Source organism: Schistocerca cancellata, chromosome 6 (assembly GCF_023864275.1).
Source record: "Schistocerca cancellata isolate TAMUIC-IGC-003103 chromosome 6, iqSchCanc2.1, whole genome shotgun sequence".
In the NCBI taxonomy this organism is placed as follows: domain Eukaryota; kingdom Metazoa; phylum Arthropoda; class Insecta; order Orthoptera; family Acrididae; genus Schistocerca; species Schistocerca cancellata.
In genome coordinates this window covers 632,159,513-632,178,736 of record NC_064631.1, presented here as the reverse complement: position 1 = coordinate 632,178,736, position 19,224 = coordinate 632,159,513, and positions in this window count along the sequence as shown.

Here is a 19,224-nt window from a genome sequence, read left to right as displayed (position 1 = left end):
ATCAGGCAGATAGTTCGAGAGGAATGCATGACACCTTCGTGTGGTCAACCGGTCAGGCAACATGCAAGGCCTGTCACCCAGTATTTCGGCCCAGACGTTGATACCAAAGTGAATTCGGTATCCACGGTCGTGGGTGATGTGTGGGTTAACCTCACGCCAATGGTGGGCGTTGTGCGTACTGAAGACACCCTCTCGAGTTAATACTGGTTCATCTAACCATACTACGGTGTTCACAAAGTCATCGTTGGCTTCCTGTTGTTGTTGGAACCATTCACAGAATCGCATTCTCTGATGGCGATGTGCAGGATGCAGGTGTTGCGTGAAAGCAGCCCAAGCTCGTGCAGCATGTTAACGACCGTGCTTTGCAAGACACGCAGCTGCCTTGCTGCGCTAAGTGTACTTCGCTGAGGTTCCTGGTGTACGACCTCCAGAATAGCTTCCTCAGTACCTGGGGTACAGCGAGTCCGTGGGCGACCTCTGTCACGCGATGGTGGAAGGAGACCATCTGACTCCCAAAGGTGCAGCTGCAGATGAAAAAACACATTTTTTTCTGGGTGGCGTCTACAAGAATATCGAGCAGCATATTCACGAGTGCCAACACGAGACCAGTTATCAGATGCACCAAGGACCAGAAGCATATCCACATATACGTCGTTTGTCTACGCCCTATGCCTGCCACACTGATTTAGAGATTTACAATGAGAAAATTCGATACGTTTATGCATGTACATTGGAGTCTGTCACGGGTGCGTTACTCCGCTCGCCACTTGACCCTGCCTGGTGGACAACACATGCAGTATAAACACGCTGTCAGTCCTGTGTGCTGTTCCACCTAATGCACATTACCCTTCTGACAGATATTGTTTTGCATGATTCATTCCGACACCGCTAACTGAGAGATGTTCGGTTTCGAATTACACAGTTTCCCTAACGGTAACATACGTGATGTTTCCACACTCTAGCGACAGAGTGATAATAATAATAATAGTAATAATAATAATAGTGCATTGAGGTACGTACCAAACAGCATGCGGTTACCAGAAGGGGGTAATTAATGGGACCATGGTGACAACACCAATGAATAGTAACCGAGTTTGGACATTATTCACAAAGCACGTTGCTATCCTACTGGTAATGTAAGGACCTAACGAAATGTAATGGACCTGAATGAGTCAAGAATAATTTTTGGTAGTAATTTTTGGAGGAAGGTACGAAGAAAACAGGTTTCGCATCTACTAGATGAAGTGATGCGAATAAATTCACACCCACGATTTGGAAAGGGCTGCTTCCAAGGCTGACCAGTGTTCCATTTCCTCGATTGTAGTATGTAAGTGCAAATGTTTTCTAGAGGGCCCACTGCAATCGCTGTTGACGATTAAGATGCCAGATACCGTACCACCTGGACTATTTTCACCTAGTACAAAACGTATGTCTCAACCCAGGATCGAACACTCGACCTCCTGCATGCTAAACCAAAACTTGATACACTGCACCGACTGCACAGTACAAGCATTGTGTGCTGACCGAGGTAGTCACTATACATGTGGTTACAGTGTTGCCATATTGCCACTCTTTAACGTTCTTTTTCTGCCGAATGTACTCGTCAGACGAAATTTTGGGACAGACACTTCTTTATCGCTGGCATGTGAGATGTCGCGCTGCGAAGCCCGAGTGCGCGTATTTCGCTTCACCCTGTATATCACGAAGGAACAGAGTCAAGAAAAGAACGAAAACAGATCTGCAAAGAGAGCTTCCTAAATTCTGGTGATAAAAAACCTTACACAATGGCTACGACCAAGCATTTCAATTAGTGGGGCGTACTCGCTTAATGCGGAATGTCGCTGGCGATCGTCGTCTGTTAAGCTGTGTAAAACTGACAAAGTCTGCGCTTTTCCCCAGTGGAACAATAACTAAAATAAAATAAAAATAAATCTGTCTACAACAAATGTAGTAGAAATTTATCTCTTTAATCAGTTGTTCTCTGAAAAATTAAAGCTTCCTTTCACAGAAATTATAATTGAGCTTGGCAATGTAATCTCAGCCACTTGCAAAATAAGGTAGATGGAGACAGCCAATTGAATTAAAGGATCGAGAAACGGGGATCAGGGATTAAATAACAATGGATGTGCCGAATGAGTTCGGTTTAATGAACGGAATTAATTAACCACGTAATATCCCCAGCTAATTTAAAACGAATACTTAACGTATTATCTCAACCGAGCACTACTCCGAGAATATCTCTGCGATATTATTCTACCTCGGTTAATAATAAGGGAAAAGGATGAATGAGCTGATGAGTACAGGAAGTAAAGCAGTTTACAACTTTATTTTCTCCAATAAGGACAGCTTTGTGTATACTTGGTCATTAAGTATCTGCTTCACTTGTTTCGTTAATTACACTTCGATCCAGTGAAAGCAACCCGAAAATAAACTTGTTGTAGCTGGGACTCACAGTCATAAAAAATGTTGAAGGACGTCATCCTCATTCCAGTGAATGTAATAAGTTTTTATTTAACTATTGCAATTTCGGCACTTGATAATGGCTTAGCCGACTGCTGTGGCCGAGCTGTTCTAAGCGCTCCAGTCCGGAACCGCGCAGCTGCTACGGTCGCAGGTTCGAATCCTGCCTCGGGCATGGATGTGTGTCATGTTCTTAAGTTAGTTAGGTTTAAGCAGTTCTAAGTCTAGGGGACTAATGACCTCAGATGTTAAGTCCCATAGTGCTTAGAGCCATTTGAACCATTTTTTGATAATGGCCTAAGGCCGAAATTGTAATTGTGGAATAAAAACTTTTAACAGTGACTGGCGTGAAGATGATGTCCTTCAAAGCAACCCGTATTTACCTCGTATGTTCGGCGCAAACACACCTTGGCCGTTCATGATCTGAGTGCACTGTTTGAAAATACATATGTTATTAATTCTCCAAAAATCTATAATGAAGAATCGGTTTGTTTATAGTTTTTTTCCCCGTTATTTGAATAAATGTCAAACCTGGGTTGGAAATCGATATTTTATATGTCGTTGTCTAAAGATAGTGATATTTATATTGAAGACACCTTAATGTTGTCAGTCAGTTTCATAAACATGGGCATCGAATGCTTTGCCCTAATGTAATTTTTTATTGCATGTGCAGCATGCAGCTAAGGAAGTGATTACTGAGCGGAAGAAGCGAGCTAAAGACATGTCTGTGAACAGCGAACTTTAATCCGCGAACTGTTAGCGAATACGGTTAGAGGCGTCCCATTATTAACCTCAGAGATCGGTGTTGCCAAACCACGGAGTTGCGCTCCTTACCTTCAAGATTTTGTCTAGAAAAAGAACCTCACCTACCAAGGGTTAGCACGCTTTATATGACATATAAACTGACTGAACCTATCTCTGTTCCAGTTAAGACCATTTTGGTGTACAACGGTGGCTATTGGTGATAAAGTGATGTAGATCACCCCTTACCAATATCCGTTACTTCTCATTGTGTATGATTCAGGGCTGCAATCATAAAATGGGACCGCGAGTCAAATCGTTGCAAATTATAGCTCTTTGGAGTAGTAATTGGTACATAATGTTGACAATGGTGTTTCCAGGCAAGTCTTCGCTGGCCATTGCGACTCAGTTCGAAGCGGACCTCATCACTGGAGACAACTATATTCCAGTCAATTGGATTCCAGACCGAAGACAAATCTTGTCACGCCCCAGACAGTGGTGGGACACCAAACTCTTACCCACCATACAGCCGGATAAGCTGGAGTGATGATTTGGTGTCCTATTTCATTTCATAGCTGGTCCCCTCTGGTAGTCATTTGCGGCATCGTTCCAGCAAAAGTGGTATGTCAACGATATTCTAGGCCTTGTTCGGTAGCCCTTCATCGCAAGCCATCCTGGGCTTAAATTTCAGCAATACAATGCCCGGCTGCTCGTGACAAGACTCTCTACAGCTTGTCTTCGTGTTTGTCAAATTCTACCTCTGCTAGTGAAGTCGCCGGATCTCTCTCCAACTGAGATCATTTCGAGCTTTATGTGCAGGTCCCTCCGATCAGCTCGTGAGTTTGGCGATCTAACGCGCCAGTTGGACAAAATTTGGCACGATATACCTCAGGGTGTCTATCATTCGATGCCAAGCCGAATAACTGGTTTTATAAAGACCAGATGTGGACCAGCGCGCTAATGACTTGATCATTTTATGAAGCTCATTGTGTTGAATAAATCATCCAGTTCTTCTGAAATTGTAATCGTTTATTCGCCTACACTTATACATCACGTCTATCGATTTCTGTCATATTCTTTCAATTCCTTCATGGTGCGTCGTTTTTCTCGCCGTAGAATGTAATCTCTTGTGGTCGCGTTTAACATTTGACAGCCAAAAACTTTTTAAGGCTTAATTTGTCACAATTTTTTAATGTTAATCTTTCTTTCCTTCAACATTCACTAGTAAACTACAAGACTTCAAAGCTCGGAGTTCCACACAGGCGTCATAGTGACTGGAATAGGCTGGAAGTGATGCAGCTCGTGTTGTCTAGAATTTTTGGTGCCATCAGATGATTTGCAGTTGCTGCGGAGCCCAGATGGAGATCTGTTTTCTGAGGGACTTGATAATGGTATAGGCAAAAACAACTGATTATTCACAAGTGAACGGTAAAATAAAGAACATTGATTCTAAGACTTTTGTAACCCTCAAAGAGTTTACAAAGAAAGTGAATGACTCCAGCCTATGCTCGCCAGACGCAATAAAGTAGAAAATAAATTAAAGACTAAAGCACTATGTAGTCGTGAAAATACATAACAATAGCGTGCCATACTTGTATGAGTTCTCGTATTACATAGTTTTCAGGACTGTATATAAAACGTCGTGGATTGTATTACTGAAAGGGCTAGGCAGTCATTATAGGAAGAACCATCCGCAACCTCCTTCTAACCCATGATTCACAACCGTCCTGTCTAGTTAGTTAACACACTGGAATATCTTGAACTATCTGTCAACCTACAACTGACGCGAAAAACTCACCTACTAACCATCCAATAGAAGGACCACAATGGACTAAAACTACTATCCTGCCGACCTTTTGGATTACAGGTTTTCACTATCTTCCACACAAACAAGACTTTCATCCTTTCCTATGTAGCATGGATATCCGCTCAGGCAAAGTTCTGTCTGTCTCTGCAACTGCTTGGCGTCACGTCTCTGCATTGTTTTTCTCATCTGTTTATTTTCCCGTCGTGGATGCACTGCCGTCTGACCAAGTTACCACTTCTCCTCAGTCACAACGAACACCCCTGCATATCCAGTGGTGTGCGTAAACTTGAGTCCAATATCCCCACTGTTGTTCCTCAGATCACCAATCCAGGTATGCTGCCAAGGCTTTAAAAACACATCCCAACATTCCTACATCTGCATGCACCCCGTATCCTCCCTGACCCAACTTCAACCGACTCCCTTTCCCATTCAACGCGGTCCGCTTCGATGCTTATCGTTCCTACCAGCTGTAACTCTTTCAATTTATACCACTTCACTGCAGAGCTACAATGTCGTTCTTGCCTCCTTGTCTATACCCATGCCTTCTCCTCTTGATATCACGGCCCTGCCACCTATCAAATTCATCCTCGTTTCCCGTCTTTCCGCTTTCCACCCTGACACTTGCATTCATTTCCATAGATAACATTCAATATGGTTTATATTTACACCCGCGACCTATCACCTCCTTTTTCCTCTAAACAAAATCCTTTTCTCGAAGTGCAGGTCTTTCAGCTTATTAGTCAAAGTGTAGCTCCCTTTTTAATTATCATTTCCGTCCTTTAACATGCATTGGATATCTGGTTTACAATTTTGTCATTACCGGTTAATTTCTACAATTACAATTTACAACAGTCCGCAGCTCATGGTCGTGCGGTAGCGTTCTCGCTTCCCGCGCCCGGGTTCCCGGCTTCGATTCCCGGCGGGGTCAGGGATTTTCTCTGCCTCGTGATGACTGGGTGTTGTCTGATGTCCTTAGGTTAGTTAGGTTTAAGTAGTTCTAAGTTCTAGGGGACTGATGACCATAGATGTTAAGTCCCATAGTGCCCAGAGCCATTTCAACCATTTAGCCAATTTACAACAAAAAATGAAGAAATGAAGACTGTATGTCTTGTAAATAGCTTCGTACTATGATCTTCTCATAGACTTTAAACTTCTACATTTACTCTCAAAAATTTTCTTTGTAATATCTTCTTTTATACTGCAAAAGCTTTTGGCTGCAGAGCGGAATGTTATACTACCGGCAGCCCATCCATCGCATGTCACCGAATGAAGTAGCGCAGTGTTTGGCACACACTCATTCGGGTTGACGACGGTTCAAACCCGCGTCAAGCCATTCAGATTTAGGTTTTTCGTGCTTTCCCTAAATGACTTAAGACAAAAGCCGGGATGGTTGCTTTTAAAGGGCACGGCCGATTGCCTTATCTTGTGCTTCTCAAATCCGAGCTTCTGCGTCAACTCTAATGATCCCGTGGTCGACGGGACTTTAAACAACAATCTGCTCCTCCTCCGTCGCATGTTGTTGATGCCACTGTTGAAAATGGTTCAAACGGCTCTGAGCACTATGGGACTTAACTTCTGTGGTCATCAGTCCCCTAGAACATAGTACTACTTAAAACTAACTAACATAAGGACATCACACACATCCATGCCCGAGGCAGGATTCGAACCTGCGACCGTAGCAGTCGCGCGGTTCCGGACTGAGCGCCTGAACCACTAGACCACCGCGCCCGGTGATGCCACTGTCATAGGATGGATTGTTCAGTGACATGGATATTTCATCTATGGGTTATTCAGCAAATTTGGGGCATTCTGGAAATAAATAATTTATTTACGTGTGTGGTGTCACCGCCAGATACCACACTTGCTAGGTGGTAGCCTTTAAATCGGCCGCGGTCCGTAAGTATACGTCGGACCCGCGTGTCGCCACTATCAGTGATAGCAGACCGAGTGCCGCCACACGGCAGGTCTAGAGACACTTCCTAGCACTCGCCCCAGTTGTACAGCCGACTTTGCTAGCAATAATTCACTGACAAAATACGCTCTCATTTGTCGAGACGATACTTAGCATAGCCTTCAGCTACGTCATTTGCTACGACCTAGTAAGGCGCCATTACCAGTTGCTATTGATGCTGTAAAACATGTACCGTCAAGAGCGATGTTCACCATTTATGGATTAAAGTTAAGTATTCCACAGCAACGTCCTTTTTTGCTAGTCTAATTTCATTGACCTGTTCCAGACCTCACGCCAGCCTGCGTGAGCTAAAACGCTTGCCTTTCGGCTTCCTCTCAAAACCGGTGTTGGCTCTCCTGCCAACCCAAAACAACGTGTTATATTGTAAGCTGTTACCTCTATTCATTCGTCTTAGTTTATTATTATCAACAGTCAGTTATGTTTTTTCCTATTCCTTGGCGTCTAATGATATAAAATGCGATAATACAAAACCTAACGCAGTACTACTCCTGCTAATAATGAAGATTACATCTATATACCGAGCGAGGTGACGCAGTGGCTAGACAATGGACTCGCATTCGGGAGGACGACGGTTCAATCCCGCGTCCGGCCATCCTGATTTAGGTTTTCCGTGATTTCCCTAAATCGCTCCAGGAAAATGCCGGGATGGTTCCTTTCAAAGGGCACGGCCGACTTCCTTCCCCGTCCTTCCCTAATCCGATGAGACCGATGACCTCGCTGTCTGGTCTCCTTCCCCGAAACAACCAACCAACCAACTATATTACATCTACACTGACGAAAAAAAATCGCAACCCCAAGAAGGAGTTACGCAGTATACACGAATTTTGGTAGGCGCATTTCTACATTTGAAAGGTGATGTCTATCATAACTTCACGCACGTTGCATGAGAGCGGCGCTCGTAGTGACTATAATACGATGAAAATCAGGTTATTTTCAAATACACACTGTAACGGTTATGAGCATTAGTTACCATTGAGATTACCTTTGAGGTTGCAATTCATGTTAGTCAAAATAGCTTTAACGCGACAAAGACGCCATTACTAACACCTCACTGAGTTAGGGCGATGATCGTGCAATAGGGTTACAAGAAGTTGGATGTTGCTTCTGCGATACTGCAGGAAAACGTGGCAGGAATGTATCCAGTGTACAGGACTGCTGACACTGGTGGTCACGTGAATGTACCGTCGCAGGAACGCCGGGCTCCAGACGGCAATACCCAGAAGGAAGATCATGGTGTTTGTTGTATAGCTCTGGTGCATCATATAGCATCTGTAACAGCAACGAACTGTTACAAATCTGAGGCTGGCATCCACGGGGCCCCGAGCTGAGTCCTGGCATTGCTTCCACTTACTTATGTCAGGCTCCTCACGATTTTTTTCCTATCTGGCCACCCTCGGCCAGCTCTTGTTCTTTTCCGACCCTGACGCTATTAGGTTTCGAGGGCTAGGGGTCTTTCATTTTCCAACTTATACTTCTCATGCAGCGTCTGACCCGGAGCGGGCGGCTGCAAAAGTCGTCTCTATCCCATGTTAGGGGCGGCCTCCAGAACTGCGGAAGGCAACGGAATACCACGTAGATTATCTTCCCTGCATAATGCAGTCGCCATTTTATGCACAAAAATCGCTTACTCTCACGTTAAATCAGTATCCGGTGGTAAAATAGTCCCCCATTCGGATCTCCGGGGGGGCGGGGGGGGGGGGGGTGGAGGCACAACTTGAAAGGAGGCAAACGATCAAAACGAGAATTTGTACTTGGAATGTTAGAACTCTGCTAGAAGCAGGAAAACTATAAAACCATAAAAGAGAGATGGAAAAAAGTCATATAGACCGCGTAGGAGTTGCTGTGGTAAGATGGAATGGACGTGGAGAGTTGCAGTCAGATGAATATGTATTGTACTACTCAGGAGGAGAAGTAAAAGGAATGAATGGAGTAGGAATGATTATGACAAAGGAATTGGCTAAATGTGTGGAATATGTAGACTATGCAAATGAATGGGTTATTTGTGTAAGGCTGAAAGAAGCACAAAAAGATTTACTGATTGTCCAGGTGTATATGCCAACTTCAAAACATGATGACCAAATTGTAGAGGAAAAGTACAATGTAATGGTGATAATAATGGACGAAAATAAAAAATGTTACAAAATAGTAATGAGAGACTGAAGCGCCATTGTGGGAAAAGGGAAGGCAGGAAACATAGTAGGCAGTCATGGTCTTGGAAAGAGAAATAATAGAGGTGAATGGCCAGTTGACTTCTGCAGGGAAAGGCAGCTGTTAGCGGCAAACACATGGTTCAAGAACCACAAGAGGAGGCTCTACACTTCTAAATCACCAGGGGATAAATACAGAAACCAAATCGATTTTATACTGGTAGAAGAAAGATATAGGAATGGAATCAAAAAGGTGCACACATTACCAGGTGCAGATATTAATAGCGGCCACAACTTACTTACGGCAGAAATAAAAATAAGAATGAAAAAACTGAAGGAGGCGACCATGTTGAAGAAGTGGGATCTAGAGAAGATAAGATCCAACAAAGAACAAATTACGGAAATGATGTCACGGGAGTTTCTAAACACATTACATGACAAAGAACCATCTGATAATGCCAGAGAGTACTGGAATATGTTGAAGTAAGGAATCATTAAAGGAGGACAGCAAAATATAGGATATGTAAAAGGGATAAGGTCAAAAAAACCATGGGAATAAGAGAAGTATTGAGGTTATGTAATAAAATATATGACAGTGGTGAATCACCTGAGGACTTTCTGACAACAGTAATGATTCCATTAACGAAAAAAAACATGGAACCAAGAAATGCAGCGAGCACAGGACAATCAGCCATATTTCACATGCAGCCAAGGTGACGTTAGGAATAATTAATAAAAGACTTGAAAAGGTAATGGAGGAGAATCTTGGCGAGGAGCAGTTTGGCTTTAGACGGAATACGAGCATCAGAGATGCAATAGGGCTCCTACGAATCTTGGGAGAAAGATTTATTGAAAAAGGAAGAGAGCTATGTATGTGCTTCATCGATATAGAAAAGGCAGTTGACAATGTGGCTTGGGACAAGCTCGCGACTATAATGAGGGAAAAGAGAGTGGACTGGAAAACCAGAAGGTTGTAAACTCGTTATATCTTAATCAAAGAGCCTCATATAAAGTGAGAGGAGAAAGTACAAACTGGATCGGACTAGGAAAAGAAGTAAGAGAAGAATGCTGTCTATCACCTACTGTTTTCAACTTGAAAATATGATTGACCAATGCTCGTTAGATGACAAAGGAGTTGAAATTGGAGGAAGAAGAGTAGGGTGTTTGAGGTTTGCTGATGACATGGTCCTTCTAAACACAAGGGAAAAAGAATTACAGTATTTGGTGGACACCATTGAAACTAACGGAAAAAAATATGGAATGAAAGTTAACAGAAATAAAACAAAAGTATTGGCACTAGGAGGAAATAAGGAAATAAAAATTATGCTGAATGGAGAAATACTAGGACAGGTGTAAAATTTTAAATATCTTGGAAGTAGGATAGATACCGACTGGAAGTGCAGCACAGAAATTATAACAAGGATAGCAATGGCAAAAGAAGCGTTTTATAAGAAAAGGAAAATTTTCTGCAGCGGTCTGGACAGAGAAGTCAGGAAGAGGCTCATAAAATGTATGGAGTGTTCTGCTATATGGCGATGAAACATGGACTTTGAGGAAGAAAGATAGAGAAAGGCTGGAGGTTTTTGAGATCTGAACATGGCGGAGGATGGAAAGAATAAGTTGGATGGACAGAGTAAGAAATTAAGAGGTACTGAGAAGAGTGGGAGAGAAAATACAGTTACTACATGTAATAAAGAGAAGAATAAGAAACTGGATTGGGTATATATTAAGAAAGAATGACGGGCTGATAAAAACAGTTTTAGAAGGTTATGTAGAAGGGAAAAGGAAGCGAGGAAGGAAGAGATTCCCGATACTGGATGACATGATGGACGGTACAACATACAGCAGCCTTAAGGAGGAAGCAATGGATCGCAGAAAATGAAGAGGCAAAGGACCTGCTAATATAGCTGATAACTGATGAAGACTTCGAGGACAGCTTCGAGCCACACGCCCTGTAGCGTGAATTCCACTGACTGAAAAACACCGCCACTTCAGGGGCGTCAAGCGAGAGCTCGTTGGAGAGCAGGGCGGAGGTCTGATGTGTTTTCTGATGAAAGCTGGTTCTGCCTCGGTACCAATTATTACCGTGTGTAGGAGACCAGACGAGGGCCTGAAATCATTACTCTGACACCTGGAGTTATGTTCTGGAGTGCGATTTCGTGTAACGCAAAGTGATTGCAAATCTGTACATTAGTGTGTTGAGTCGACCTGTTGTGCCACCATTCGTGAATAGAATTATATGGCTCGTTTTCCAGCTGAAAAGCGATCGTCCACAACCCATTGTTTCAAACCAACGTGCTCTACAGAGTGTCGACATGTTTCCTTGGCCTGCTCGGTCTCCAGACCCATCTCCGATCGTGAACATAGGCGATATCATCGGAAGACAACTCCAGTGACATTCACAACCGCATTAACCGTCCCTATCCTGACGAACCAAGAGCAATAGGGACAGAACCCCATCCCACAAACTGACCTCTGTCACCTGTACAACAAAATGCTGTCACGGTTTCTTGCTTGGATTCAACATTCTGGCGTTGACACCAGATGTTAACGTACCAGCATTCCACACTTTCAATAGCTTATCTCGCGCTTACATTAACATGTGACCTTGCAATGCTAATCAATTAAATATATTATCTACACAAATGTATTCCTGAAATCTCATTACGCTTCATTAATCATGTTTTGGTGTTGCAATTTTTTCCGTTAGCGTATTACCATTCTTCAAAACCGTTCCACTGAAACTCTACGCACATCATCACTGGCACTTCTGTATAGTGTAGCGGAATATTGCGCACCCGTCTGGGCCCGCAGTAGGCATGTCAGATATATTGATGTGCAACTTAACGAGACAATGAGGCTCATAACAGGAACAGTAAGACCCACCCCGAAACCTTGGCTGCCCGTCCTTGCCAATATCGAACCACCCTCGATTAGACGTGAAAGAGCAATCCAGAGGTACAAAGAAAAGTTCAGGGACCTACCTCCTCCCCCTGACAGATTGATGTCAAGAAATCCCTTCTGGAAAGAACTCAAACAACAGATTGATATCGATAACCTGTGGAAACAGCAATGGCAGGAAAGCAAAGTGAATAACAGTTTCCTCATTGAGGACCCATCTCAACGAGTTCCAGGCTTCCAACTCCAACGTAGAGTGTGGGTAACTCTAAATCGTCTGCGGACAGGTGTTGGTCGGTGCGGATATTTGTTGAAAAAGTGGGGTTTCTCCCAGGACCCCAATTGTGAGTGCGGAGAGAGTCAAACCATGCAGCATATAGTTGAGTGCGACGTACACGGACTTAAGGGAGGAAATCTGATGGACATACATGTGATAAGTGACCAAGCACTTTTGTGGCTGGAAACCCTGAAAATTTTATTGTAAATCATTGTTAATGTTAATTTAAATTTTTATGTTGATGTTTGTAAGTGTATCACGCTTTGCCTGTAGCTGAACGAGAAATAAATAAATAAAACCGTTGTCCTACAACCTGTTTTCCTGATGTCTATAAGTAGTGAACACCGTAATTTAAATAGATTATGAGAAATTTTTGCTGTCTGCCGCATTCTACAAGGCACTTCATCGCTCTCCTGTCCATAGTCACACCTTGCGAGTTTCTTGGGCGCTGCGAAGGGTTTTGTGGTTGGGTCTACCTCTTCCGTTCACAGTCGGCTCCCTGGTTGCAGAGGACCACTTTCCTGTTCCAAGGGAGCATCGTTGCTACCTGTGAGGAGCGCAGTGACACTTCGGCCCAGAACACCACGATTCCAATATTGACAATGGAGCATGGTCCAGGTACCGCCTATGCGCTTGCCTGATTTCAACTTTGGATCATCTTCAACACTTATGTTAAGCTTCCAGCTTCATTTTACAATGTAATACGTCGCTGGTAGATCTGGAAGGGAATACGTCTTACTTCTGCCCACATGTATCAGCGATGTGTTACAGTCTAAAATGTAGCTGGAAGCTTAAGATACGTGCTTGAAAACGAACCAAGGTTGAAAATGGCCGGTCACACATACAATGAAAAGAATGGAGCCTATGAGGACCATGTTTTCGCTCTCAGAATCTCATAATAGGTTGAGGCAGTCACTAAATCTGTCTCCAAATCTGTTTCCAATCTATGACACAGGGGCCCCCCCACCACGACCAAAAAAAGAAAAAAGGCTGTGTTTCAATTGTGGCCCCGTCGTTATGGTCGGGTTGCATTCGCTGTTGGCTATTCTGTGTAGTAACAGGGAATTTTCTTTAATCGTTGAAAGCTACAGAAAAGACACCAATCAGCATACGCTGTTAGTGTTTCATTGAGTATTTGCCAGAAAGATTCCCCTCAATCCTTAGAGATTTTCCACTGCTTTAACGTTAAATAACACAATCTTAGGAGGGAAAGAAAGCCATATTTTCCTTAACCATATACAAAAAAAATTTCACTCACTGTATAGATTAACACAGATTAGACAATTGATCTGCATATTTTAATTTGTTACGATCTACCATTTTAGGTCAATAAATTTTTCCGAACCTGAAACAAAAATTTTGGTGTTGATATCATCTATATCAAAACAAAAGAAAAATTCGGAGTAACAATTAAAATCCATGCATAAGACATTAAAACTTGGAGGTTTGCCGATGACATTGTAATTATGTCAGAGACAGCAAAGGACCCGGAAGAGCAGTTGAACGGAATTGACAGTGTCTTGAAAGGAGAAGATAAGATGAACATCAACAAAAGCAAAACGAAGATAATGGAATGTAGTCGAATTAAAGCGGGCGATGCTGAGTGAATTAGGAAACGCGACACTTAAAGTAGTAGATGAGTTTTGCTATTTGGCGAGCAAAATATCTGATGTTGGTCGAAGTAGAGAGGCTATAAAACGTAGTCTGGCAATGGCAAGGAAAGCTTTTGTAAAGAAGGGAGATTTGTTAACATCGAGTACAGATTTAAGTGTCAGGATTTCGTTTCTGAAAGTATCTGTAGGGAATGTAGCCATGTATGCAAGTGAGGTATGAACAATAAATAGTTCAGACAAAAAGAGAACAGAAACTTTCGAAATGTGGTGCTACAGATGAGTGCTGAAGATTAGATGGGTAAATCACATAACTAATGAAGAGGTACTGAATAGAATTGAGAAGAAGAGAAATTTGTGGCACAACTTGACTAGAAGAAGGGATAGGTTGGTAGGACAGGTTCTGAGGCATCAGGCATTAAGGACTCACCAATGTAGTATTGGAGGGCAGCGTGGAGGGTAAAAATCATAGAGGGAGAGCAAGAGATGAATACACTAAGTAGATACAGAAGGATGTGGCTAGCAGTAGGTACTGGGAGATGAAGAAGCTTGCAGTCTCTGGGCTCAAGACCACAACAAAATCATCTGTATCTTGAGGTCTGCCACGATAAAAAAAATTACTGAAGAATTACGATACAAAGCTGTCGCTCGAAAAAAAAAACTTTCGCTGGAAAAAAACAATTTTCCAACACTTCCTGTTTTCCCCTCCAGACGGACTTCAGATTCCGGCGACTGTTCCTTCCTTTCACCACTCAAGAGTCCGACGCCAGGGAGTGCGCTGGACGCGCGGCGGGACGATGGCTTCCATTATACACCGAGCGAGCACCAGAACTCTGTGAGATCTGCCTTCGCCAGTTGACATGCTGGCGACTGTGTACTGGCGAACATGTGCAGGAACACCGCAAACTGGTTACAAAGCGCCTCCAAGCGTCTGGAGAACACACCCTCGCGAATATTTTTCCAGCAGTTGAATCGAGATGGGTATGATTAAAATCATATTTACCGGACACAGTGTCGTTTCGTTTTAGGCGAGAGTGTTGTACCTTGGAACACGTTTCAGATTCCCGGCCTTGGTCATCTCTTTAATAGAAGTTTCATATATTTTACTATTCCATTTTGGATCGACAGCATTCACTTTATGTGTGATTCAGTATTCTTCCGCAATTACAACAATTACTCCTAAATAATAAGGTTTTTCGAAATGTCTTGAATAGAAACACAGCTGCAGTTGTATGGTTACTCTGCGTCAGTCACGGCGCCTTCCTGTACTCAGTGCGCTGGGCTCACTAGAACATGATTCCGGCTATCTACGTCAGTTTATCGTCTGATGATACATGTTTCTGAAAATGGAGTAAAATTCTAGGAACGGGGGAAAAGTTTATTATAAAATATTCTCGAACATCGTATTCTAATTTACTTCCCCTGATGATTTGTTTGAAATAATGTAACTATACAGCTGCAGTGGCGTTCATTCCACATAAAGTTTTCTAGCTTTGGATGTGCATTGCATAAACTTCTGCGCTTACGAATCGTGTGAAACTGTTCCAAGTTACAACGTGATCTGGTATCCAGGAGCAAATGTTCATTTCTAATTCAGTACAGCATTTTTATATTCTGTGTGTTTCATTGTCACTCCACTAAGTACCAGGAATTAGTAAGTGGAGTCAAATTAAGAACAAGTATCATCAAAATATTTCCATACTGAAACCATTTTGAAACAGCAGTTATTGGCAACTAACAAATATTTCGATTTTCGATACAGGAGAAATTTCAAGACATTAAACAAACCCAGTTCATCAGGACAGAGTTCGAAGTTAAAGGGACCCTCCGCTTAAAGGTGAAAGACGATGTATGACCCAAAAAGAATGGCTTAAACACCGACACGTAAAGTAAAAATTTTAACGATATACGGATTTTTAACCACTTGTATGAACATCAAGAGCTCAGATGGAAACCCAGTTCTAAGCAAAGAAGGGAAAGCAGAAAGGTGGAAGGAGTATATAGAGGGTCTATACAAGGGCGATGCACTTGAGGACTATTTTATGGAAATGGAAGAGGATGTAGATGAAGATGAAATGGGAGATACGATACTGCGTGAAGAGTTTGACAGAGCACTGAAAGACCTGAGTCGAAACAAGGCCCCCGGAGTAGACAACATTCCATTGGAACTACTGACGGCCTTGGGAGAGCCAGTCCTGACAAAACTCTACCATCTGGTGAGCAAGATGTATGAAACAGGCGAAATACCCTCAGACTTCAAGAAGAATATAATAATTCCAATCCCAAAGAAAGCAGGTGTTGACAGATGTGAAAATTACCGAACTATCAGTTTAATAAGTCACAGCTGCAAAATACTAACACGAATTCTTTACAGACGAGTGGAAAAACTAGTAGAAGCCGACCTCGGGGAAGATCAGTTTGGATTCCGTAGAAATATCGGAACACGTGAGGCAATACTGACCTTACGACTTATCTTAGAATAAAGATTAGGAAAAGGCAAACCTACGTTTCTAGCATTTGTAGACTTAGTGAAAGCTTTTGACAATGTTGACTGGAATACTCTCAAGTTCTAAACGTGGCAGGGGTAAAATGCAGGGAGCGAAAGGCTATTTACAATTTGTACAGAAACCAGATGGCAGTTATAAGAATCGAAGGACATGAAAGAGAAGCAGTGGTTGGGAAGGGAGTGAGACAGGGTTGTAGCCTATCCCCGATGCTATTCAATCTGTATATTGAGCAAGCAGTGAAGGAAACAAAAGAAAAATTTGGAGTAGGAATTAAAATCCATGGAGAAGAAATAAAAACTTTGAGGTTCGCCGATGACATTGTAATTCTGTCAGAGACAGCAAAGGACTTGGAAGAGCAGTTGAACGGAATGGATGGTGTCTTGAAGGGCGGATATAAGATGAACATCAACAAAAGCAAAACGAGGATAGTGGAATGTAGTCGAAATAAGTCGGGTGATGTTGAGGGTATTAGATTAGGAAATGAGACACTTAAAGTAGTAAAGGAGTTTTGCTATTTGGGGAGCAAAATAACTGATGATGGTAGAAGTAGAGAGGATATAAAATGTAGACTGGCAATGGCACGGAAAGCGTTTCTGAGGAAGAGAAATTTGTTAACATCGAGTATAGATTTAAGTGTCAGGAAGTCATTTCTGAAAGTATTTGTATGGAGTGTAGCCATGTATGGAAGTGGAACATGGACGGTAAATAGTTTGGACAAGAAGAGAATAGAAGCTTTTGAAATGTGGTGCTACAGAAGAATGCTGAAGATTAGATGGGTAGATCACGTAACTAATGAGGAGGTATTGAATAGGATTGGGGAGAAGAGAAGTTTGTGGCACAACTTGACCAGAAGAAGGGATCGGTTGGTAGGATATGTTCTGAGGCATCAAGGGATCACCAATTTAGTATTGGAGGGCAGCGTGGAGGATAAAAATCGTAGGGGGAGACCAAGAGATGAATACACTAAGCAGATTCAGAAGGATGTAGGTTGCAGTAGGTACTGGGAGATGAAGAAGCTTGCACAGTATAGAGTAGCATGGAGAGCTGCATCAAACCAGTCTCAGGACTGAAGACCACAACAGCAACAGCTGAATTTTACTCACCATAACACTTTGTAGAAGACTTAACAATATATTTAAAATAGCTTTAATCTATTATCCAGCACTTAAACACGTACAACTCCTAATAGTAACAAACGCTGCACATAACGCAACCTCATGTCTCACAGCAACGAAAACAGTAGAAACTGCCAAAAACTGCTGATCGCGGTCTCTGCTGCTCCTTACTTCAATTGATCCTAAAATCGCGCTCTACATTGAAACACTAACTAGGTATATTACCTTGCAAAGTTCTATACTGTCCCCAACTGACTTAGCACGTCCCATCTACATCTGCATCTACATGGATACTCTGCAAATCACATTTAAGTGCCTGGCAGAGGGTTCATCGAACCACTTTCACAATTCACTATTATTCCAATCTCGTACAGCGTGCGGAAAGGATCAACACATTTGTCTTTCCGTACGAGCTCTGATTTCCCTTATTTTATAGTGGTGATTGTCGCTCCCTGTGTAGGTCGGTGTCTTCAAAATTGATTGGAATTTCGTAAGAAGGTTTCGTCGCAACGAAAAAAGCCTTTCTTTTAATGATGTCCAGCCCAGATCCTGTATCATTTCAGTGACACTATCTCCTACATTTCGCAATAATACAAAACGTGCTTCCGTTCTTTCAATTTTTTCGATGTACTCCATCTGTCCAATATGGTATTCTAAAATAAGACAGACAGGCGTAGTGTAGGCAGTCTCTTTAGTAGATCTGTTTCATTTTCCAAGTGTCCTGCCAATAAAACGCAGTCCTTGGTTAGCCTTCCCCACAACCTTTTTCTGTGTGTTCCTTCCAATTTAAGTTGTTCGCAATTGTAATACCTAGGTATTTAGATGAATTTACGGCTATTAGATTGGACTGATTTATCGTGTAACTGAAGTTTAACGAATTCATTTTAGCGCTCATGTGGATGACCTCACACTTTTCCTTTTTTAGGGTCAACTGTCAATTTTCGGACCATTCAGATATCTCTTCTAAATCGTTTTGAAATTTGTTTTGATCTTCTGATGACTTCATTAGTCGTTAAACGACAGCGTCATCTGCAAACAACCTAAGACGGGTGCCTAGATTGTCTCGCAAATCGTTTATATAGGCAAGGAACAGCGACGGGCCTATAACACTACCTTGGGGAACACCAGAAACCCCTTCTGTTTTACTCGATGACTTTCCGTTAGTCACTATGAACTGTGACCTCACTGACAGAATATCACAAATCCAGTCACATAACTGAGATGGTATTCCATAAGCACGCAATTTCACTACGAGCCCCTTGTGTGGTACACTGTCAAAGGCCTTCTGGAAATTCACAAGTATGGAATCAATCTGAAATCCCTTGTTAATAGCACTCAGCACTTCATGTGAATAAAGAGCAAGTTGTGTTTCACAAGAACGATGTTTTCTAAACCCATGGTGACTGTGTGTCAATAGACAGTTTTCTTCGAGTTAATTGGTAATGTTTGAACACAATATATGTTCCAGAATCCTGCTGCATGTCGACGTAACCATATGGGCCTGTAATGTAGTGGATTACTCCTACTACCTTTCCAGAATATTTGTGTGACCTCTGCAACTTTCCAGTCATTGGATACGGATCTTTCGTCGAGCGGACGGTTGTTATGATCATTATGTATGGAGCTAATGCATCAGCATACTCCGAAAGGAACCTAACTGGTATACAGTCTGGACCAGAAGAGTTGCTTT